Source organism: Canis aureus, chromosome X, assembly GCF_053574225.1.
Source record: "Canis aureus isolate CA01 chromosome X, VMU_Caureus_v.1.0, whole genome shotgun sequence".
NCBI lineage: Eukaryota > Metazoa > Chordata > Mammalia > Carnivora > Canidae > Canis > Canis aureus.
In genome coordinates this window covers 81,316,653-81,324,395 of record NC_135649.1, presented here as the reverse complement: position 1 = coordinate 81,324,395, position 7,743 = coordinate 81,316,653, and the positions used below count along the sequence as shown (strand labels likewise).

General features: G+C 39.8%; 1 pseudogene; it reads left to right on the top strand.

Moving 5' to 3' along the window:
- The first annotated feature begins 4,769 nt into the window (after positions 1 to 4,769).
- On the top strand, positions 4,770 to 4,938 carry LOC144309271 (U2 spliceosomal RNA; annotated as a pseudogene).
- The last annotated feature ends 2,805 nt before the right edge of the window (positions 4,939 to 7,743 follow it).

The window sequence follows — 7,743 nt, the reverse complement described above, 5'->3', positions numbered from 1 at the left end:
CCCCAAGAAGAATGCCTTGCACAGTGGCCAGTGGCTTCACAGAAACCAGAGCTGAACAGCCAGATGCTCCCTAAGTAAAACAGGCCTAGAGTGGAGATATGTTTATTTGGCCCCAGTAAAGAATGAGGGACAGGAAAGGTAAACAGCAACATCCATTTGCCTCTTCCTCTGAGGTCAGGAGACAAAGTTAGACTTCTTCCAACCAGGAAAGGTGGAACAAATCTGAGAGCAGGCCATGGGCTTGAAGGGACTTCTGGGATAGGGCTAAAAGTCCTCCAACTAGACAACCCCAAATGCTCTAAAGTTATGTGCCCATGTCCTGACTTGAAAAAATATATCTTTCCTTCCCAGGTACTAGAATGGATTCCAGGAAACCTATCTTAGTCTAGAATGTATAGATCGAAGAGTCTCTTCTATATACCCAACTATATCCCTTAGCCCACGCTTACCCGGCTTCAGGTCCACCCTTTGACAGGTCAAAAACTTGAGATGGGTTAAGGTATTGTTTGAATTTTCGGAGGAAGACGATCCCTTGGTGATCGCCACTTTTGGAGTTGATGAAGATGAGAAGGGGACATGAACAGGCTGATGACCAATCAAGGTTCCAGAAGTCTGAAGATACTACTAATTGGCCTGATATATGCACGCAACAAAAAGGAAAGGAGAAAAAAGAAAGGGGCCGTTGAGATGGAAACAAGACATGACTTGATATCACATTTTGCAACGACTTTTTAAAAACAGCTTTATTGAGGTATAATTGATATACAAAGAACTGCACATATTTAATGTATACAATTTAATGAGTTTAGATATATGTGATATAATCACCACAAACAAGGCAAAAGATATATCCAACAACTCTCAGAGTTTCCTTATGCTCCGGTCTCCTGAGACTGAGAAGCAGAGGGAAATTCAGAACACAAACCAAAGGCTGCTTTCATTTAATGTCTGCCCAGCTGTTGCCAGGCAAACAACATTTGTTGAGCAATTACTACATGCCAGTCATCATGCTAGAAACTGTAGGGATATAGCTTCTGCCCTCAAGCTGGGGGAATAGACTCATATATAATAGTATGTTAGAACACAAAAATTAAGGAAATTAGTGCTACAACAAAGGATTAATAAAACACTGTGGGGAAACTGAAGAAGGAGAGGGTTGAGAGCCCAAGGGGAGGATCAGAGTACCAATTAATCCTCTCTTTGCCTGGGATAGCTCAGTTCCCATAGTGAGAAGATACCAGGTAAGGGGTTTGGGGGGGGGCTGTCTTTTAGCCAGGAGCTAATGACAGAACATATCAATGTTGGAGGAAGGAGGGAGGTTTAATCACTCCTCTAAGGCTCTGGCAGAGCAATCCCAGTTATCACACCAACTTTCAGGGGAAATAATACTATAGGGAAATTGTCTGAACAAGAGAGAGGCTTTTAATAATCCCTAACTCTGAAGTTCCCTATAGGAAAGTGGAGTTATAGCAGTCTAAATTGCCAATACCTGCCAGCTTATGCTAAGTCTTAGAACCTGTTGACAGGGAGACAGGCAGTGAGCAATGGCTCCCTATGAGATGGTAGACAAATCATGAGCCCCTAAACTCTGAGCTTGTGACTTGCCAGGTATACCCCAGCAAAAATAAATGCAAAAGGCAAAAGGCATGTGGCCCACTCCTGAATGGTGCAGGGCACAGGGATGGAGGTGGGTTGAGATTTCCCATTTGTTGTAACCTGGGTGAAAGGAAGCCTGGAGGGATACTGTTGACATGAGCAGATTTCATGGCTGTTTTTCCTGGAAAACCTAAAGCAGGCTTCCTCTATGGGCCAATACCTACTCACTGGCCAGGAGAACTTTTTTTAAAAATATATTTTATTTATTTATTCATGAGACACACACACACACACACACACACACACACACACACACAGAGGCAGAGACACAAGCAGAGGAAGAAGCAGGCTCCATGCAGGGAACCTGATGTGGGACTCGATCCCAGGACTCCAGGATCACGCACTGGGCCGAAGGCAGGCGCCAAACTGCTGAGCCACCCGGGGACCCCTGGCCAGGAGAACTTGAAGGCATCCTAAGCTGGTCAGCCAGCCAGGCACCAAATTTTCAGGGCTCGCTAGGACTCACAGCTATAAGGGGAGTCTGTTATTCCCTTCAGTAGCATAGCTTGGAAATAGTTACCCTTCCTGAACACATCCAAAGGAAGTACCCTGTTATACTATATGTTGGCAAATTGAACTCCAATGAAAAAATATACAAAAAAATAAAAAAAAACAGTTGTTTTACAAAAGGTAATATGTTGATGCAATGGTAGTTAAGACATTCATTCATTCAACAAATATGTATTGAGGGCATTCTCTGTGCTTGTCCTTCTTATGTTCTGAGAAAACAGTGGTGGGCAAGATAGAAATAGTTTCTGCTCCTATGGAACTTATATTCTAATGGTGGGAGGCACAACATAATGAAGAAATATAGAAAATAATATGATATGAAGAAAAAGAAGTCAGGGAAATGGGATGGAGACTAAAGGGGGTGTTATTTTAGACAGAGTAGTCAGGGATAGCTTCTCTGGGGAGGTGATATTTGAGACTTGAACAAAGTGAAAAAGTGAACAATACAGATACAGGGGAAAAGAATTTTTGGGGCAGAAGAAAGAATAAGGCTAGGACCCAGAGAAGGGAGACTGAGATGTCTGAGGCCCACTGAATAGAATGGCATGACTGTTGTGGAGTGAGTGAGAGGTTAAGTAGCAGAAATGAGGTCAGAGAGATGACAGGAACCATATAAAATTACAAGATGTTAGATAAAGCAGTTAAAAAATAAGGGTGAGACTGTTTTAATATGGTACAAAACATTAGGGATCAGGTCACAAAATATATGATGAAAATCATCAATAAAGGTAGTATCTTTTAATGTTAATTTAATTTAATTTTTTTAGAGAGAGAGTACATGTGCACACACACAGGTGGAAGGGGTATGGCTGTGGGGGAGGGACAAAGGGAGAGGGAGAGAATCTTAAGTAGTCTCCACACTCAGCAAGGAGCCCCATCTCATGACCCAGAGGTCATGACCTAAGCCAAAATCAAGAGTCAGGCACTTAACGATTGAGCCACCTAGGCACCTCTAAAAAAATGTAGTATCTTTTTATGTGCTTGCTCCCCTACCAACCAACAATGCCAGCCCCAGCTCATGACCTGGCCTCAGATTTACCTCCCCTTTATTTGAGAACCTGATTCTGCTCAGTGCATCTTTTCTTTATTCAGCAATCTCCTGCTTATACTCTGTATGTGATCATGTGACTTTGGGTATGTACTCCAATGAAAGGATTTATGGAAACAGGTTCATGCTAACATCTAGTGGAAGTGTGAGCTGTGCTTAGAAGTAAGGACTCTCCTTTCAGGGGTCCGAGAATAGACCTGTTTATGCCCAATGATTTTTAACACGATGGGTTAGTCAGTCTCTAAAGGTGAGGCAACAGTGGCAATGAGACTAACTACCATGAGCTGTTTGGGCCTCCATTTCCTTATCTGCAAAGTGAGCCTTCAAAAAACTAACTTGTTTCCTAGTGTTGAGATGAAAATGGGCTATGTATTACAATGATGAGAAAAGGAAATATAAATTGTTTCTTAAAAGTGAAAAGATGACCAAACTCACCCATAAATAAGAAAGATACTAATTAAAACTAGGCGACTGTATCATTTTTTTTAATTCAGAAGATTGGCAAAAATAAAAAAATAGATGATACACTTGATTGAGGAAGAGATGGAAAATATGAACTCTCAGTCAGTGACACAAGCCCTATGGGCAGCAATTTGACAGCATCTATGAAAATTACAAATGTCTATGTATTATGACCCAGTAGTTACACTTCTGGGAATTTTTCCTATAGATGTATATGTAAAATGACCTGTATTAGATTATTCATTGAGTGTTGTTATAACAGAAGACTGAAAACTACCAAATTATCCACCAATAAAGGACTTGTCAAATAAATTATGGTATGTATCCATATAATGGGATATCTTGTAGCTGTTAAAAGGAATGAGGAGCAACCTTTTGTTGATGCAAAAAGATCTCCAAAATATACTATGAAGGAGAAAAAAAGCAACATCCAGAGGAATGTGTATAGTATTAAAAAGGGGAGGGATAAGAATATATGTTTATATTCACTAGTATATACAGGAAGAAATACTGGAAACTATTCAATAAACTAATGGCAGTAGTCAACTTTCTGTGAGTGGGGATGGGGTGGGGCTATTGGAGATTGAGAAGATTGAGAGTAAGGATAGTAAGTTTTTTTATTAAATATTATGTGCTTATATATTTCTATTTATTTATTTACTTATTTATTTATGATAGTCACACACACACACACAGAGAGAGAGAGAGAGAGAGAGAGAGAGGCAGGCTCCATGCAGGGAGCCCGACGTGGGATTCGATCCCGGGTCTCCAGGATCGCGCCCTGGGCCAAAGGCAGGCGCCAAAACGCTGCGCCACCCAGGGATCCCCTATATTTCTATTTTTTAAAAAATTTGAGCTATGTGAATATATTAACTAGTCAAGAATTAAATTAAGAAATAGGAAAAATAATTATGCTATTGTTATCTATAGATTAAATAGCCATGAGGTTGTAACTGAAATCATTTGGCAGCTTGGATTGTGGGCTGCCTTCTGCAGTATACTTCCACAACAGAATGCAGCTGTGTACCACAAGCTGGTTGCCCTCCAGATTTATTCACTAACCTATAGCAAACATCTTAACTTCTCTGGGTGTATCGCTTCTCAGCCTTTTGGCTAAGATCAAGTGTAGTAACTTTTCTGGGTGTTCATTTCTCCCTATGTGCAACAGCATCATGTTGCAATGATGAATAAAATAATCCAGGATGGAGGTGGAAAACTGAGATAAAGAGAAAATGCTATAATTCACTCAAACTCAAACTTCAGTGTCAAACCTAATTTGGTCACAGATGGGAAGACAAAGGGAAGCAGTGCTGGTAAAAAGCTATTCCTAGGAGAAGACAAGAGCAGCCCTGTCTAACATTTCCTCCAGAGTTAGAGAACATCTGAATTTGAGCAAAGCCAAATTTGCCAAGAGTATATTGTGACCAAGGTGACAAAATTGTGTGGCATCATGGGCTGGAATGTAGCAATGTTAGGCAGATTCATAACCAGGTAAGTGTGCCCACAAAGTTGCTTTTGAATAGGCTGATGTTAACTGTAAGGGAGTTTCCTGTACTACTTAGTAATTTTAATCAACAATTCAAATGAAAACATAGAAGTCTGGCTTCTCAACTTTGAAGAGCTCAAAACTGGAGGGAGAACCATTGGATGCAGAATCAAGACTGAAAAATAACCTCAAGGGTCAGACGGGTCAAAGTCAACAAGATGAAAAGGGGATAAATGTGAAGCTTGGATTTTAGGCTCAAGGACATAAATCATACCAGAACAGGACAATAGGAACTTCGTCTGGCAGCATCAAGTATGAAAAGGGCTTAGAGGATTTAGTTGACTTTAAACTCCAGATGACTCAACATCCTGAAAGAGCCTTTCAAAAAACAAAAACAAAGACAAAAAAACTTCATGCTTATGCTTCTTTGAGCTGCATTAATACAACCACAGTGCCCCCAATACAGGGAGCCTATAGTCTCTCTCAAATTTGTTCAGTTCATATCACTAAAGGGTGTTAAATTAGTGTAAGGATGGCTTACTGATCCCCTTCCTGTATTTTAAAACCATCCCCAACAAACGTCAGTTCATCTAACCTTCATAATGCACCTGAGTACAACTGTTATTGAAAGAAAGTCTCTCAAGAGTGAGATTCAATTGGATCAAGATTGCAGATGACTAGAAGGAAAGGCTCAAAACTATAAATTAAATGGGACATTAAATGAGATATTATACAAAAAGAATGGCTTAACTCAGTAGCTTCTAAGCAATAATATTATGTCATTGTTGGAAAGCAAAAGAAAGTAGCAATGCCATTAGTTGATGATCTATAACAAGAATAAGAAGTGATATAGGATAAGAAAACTAAAAAGCCCAACTTCCATAAGGATAGGAAGCACAGAGCCTGTTGGGCTAATTACAAAGAAGAGGTTACAGCCCCTTAATACTCATTTGGGGTGATTGGTGGAATGCTGAGGTGGGCCTCCTTCATTCTGCTTAGGCATCTTCCCTAGATCTCCCTGTTGGGGTGAGCAAAGTCAGATTCAAGACTATATTGGCTTTCATAGCAGCTTGAGTTTTCTTGGCTGACTAGTTTGCCACTCTTTCACTTCTATCAATCCCATTTTCCTGCTAGTCCCTTCCTTCTCCTAACCAATCAAGCATCTCTTATTTACCAAGCCATTTACCTCATCACCTCTCCTGCTATCTGGTAGGTGACTTTATGTGAGTAAACATTTGAGTAGATCTGAGAATAATATATGCATGCATCCTTGAGTGAAGTTAGCGTTGGGTCTATGGAGGTCATTATGGGAATATGTGAGTATGCTTGCCTGCAGAAACCTGTGTGGATGGCTCATTCCCTGTACCAATGTCTATCTGGATGTATCTGTATTAGGGTTAGAAAATGAACTGGAAGAGACTAGAGTGGGTCTGAGTGTGTGTATATGTATGTGCACACCTGTGCATATGTGCTATGTCTAGTTCTAAAACTCTGTTGTAATCACTACAGAATCCTTGCCTCTTTCTGTTCTCTAAGGAAACTATATACTTTTCTTTGCTGTCAGCTAATGCTAGTTCTTCCTTGGCAACAAAGTGGGCAGCAAGCATCAATATGGAGATAATTTTTAAGTCAATGAAATGCTGGTTCACTAATCACTTCCCGACCAGTGGACATCACACATGTCAGAAATGGCTAAATTAGCGTATTAGTGAAATATGAATGAAAACATTCTGGGAAAGGCTTGAACTTTCCCCTCCAGTAAGTGAAATTGACCATATATAGAGTGAAGCTAACCATACACAAACTGAAATTAATGGGCAGTGTATCTCTCTGCTGGCTTAGTGAAACAGTAGTGTGTCACTTGGTAAATATATTAGATTTCTAAATACCTTAGTGTTGGTAAAATAGGTCAGCTCTTTTTAGCTGTGATATGTGATTTTGATCTTGACAGCTCCCATTATTTAATAATGAGTAATGGGAGAAGCAAATGAACAATTCAGTGGTAAAAAGAAGAGTCTCTCGGGAGCAAAGGAAAAGTGGGGAAGTAGAGGTATGCTCAAAAAGGTATTGTTAGCAATTGCTAAAGAGTGAATTATCCCTGAAGGGGTCTATAGCTTTCATTAGGCTAGAAGACTAGTGATTTAATTTGGTTGTCCTTTGGGTCTATGTTTCTTGATATTTAGGCCCTTTACGTATTTTCCCTTTCCTCATCAGGGCAGGTTGGGGTAATAACCATGCTAGTTTCAGATTTGGAGATGACTTTGGTGTTAGTTTCTATTCTAAAAATAACATAACCTAGGCCTTTATGTACTTTATCCTTGCCCACCTGTATGCAAGCAAACTTATTTTATGGATTATCTAATGTCTGAAAGTCATGAAAAAGTTGGAATCAATTCTGAAAATTCAAAAACAATTGAGACAGAGCCTACAGAGAACATGCCCACATACATATATACCATGAACATCAATAGTCATTATCCCAAAGGTCTCAAAAGAAACATGAACTGTCTCTACATATATGCACATTCCTACTCCCCCAAAATATTTGACTGGTTGAGAATAATAATTTAATTTAAAAATT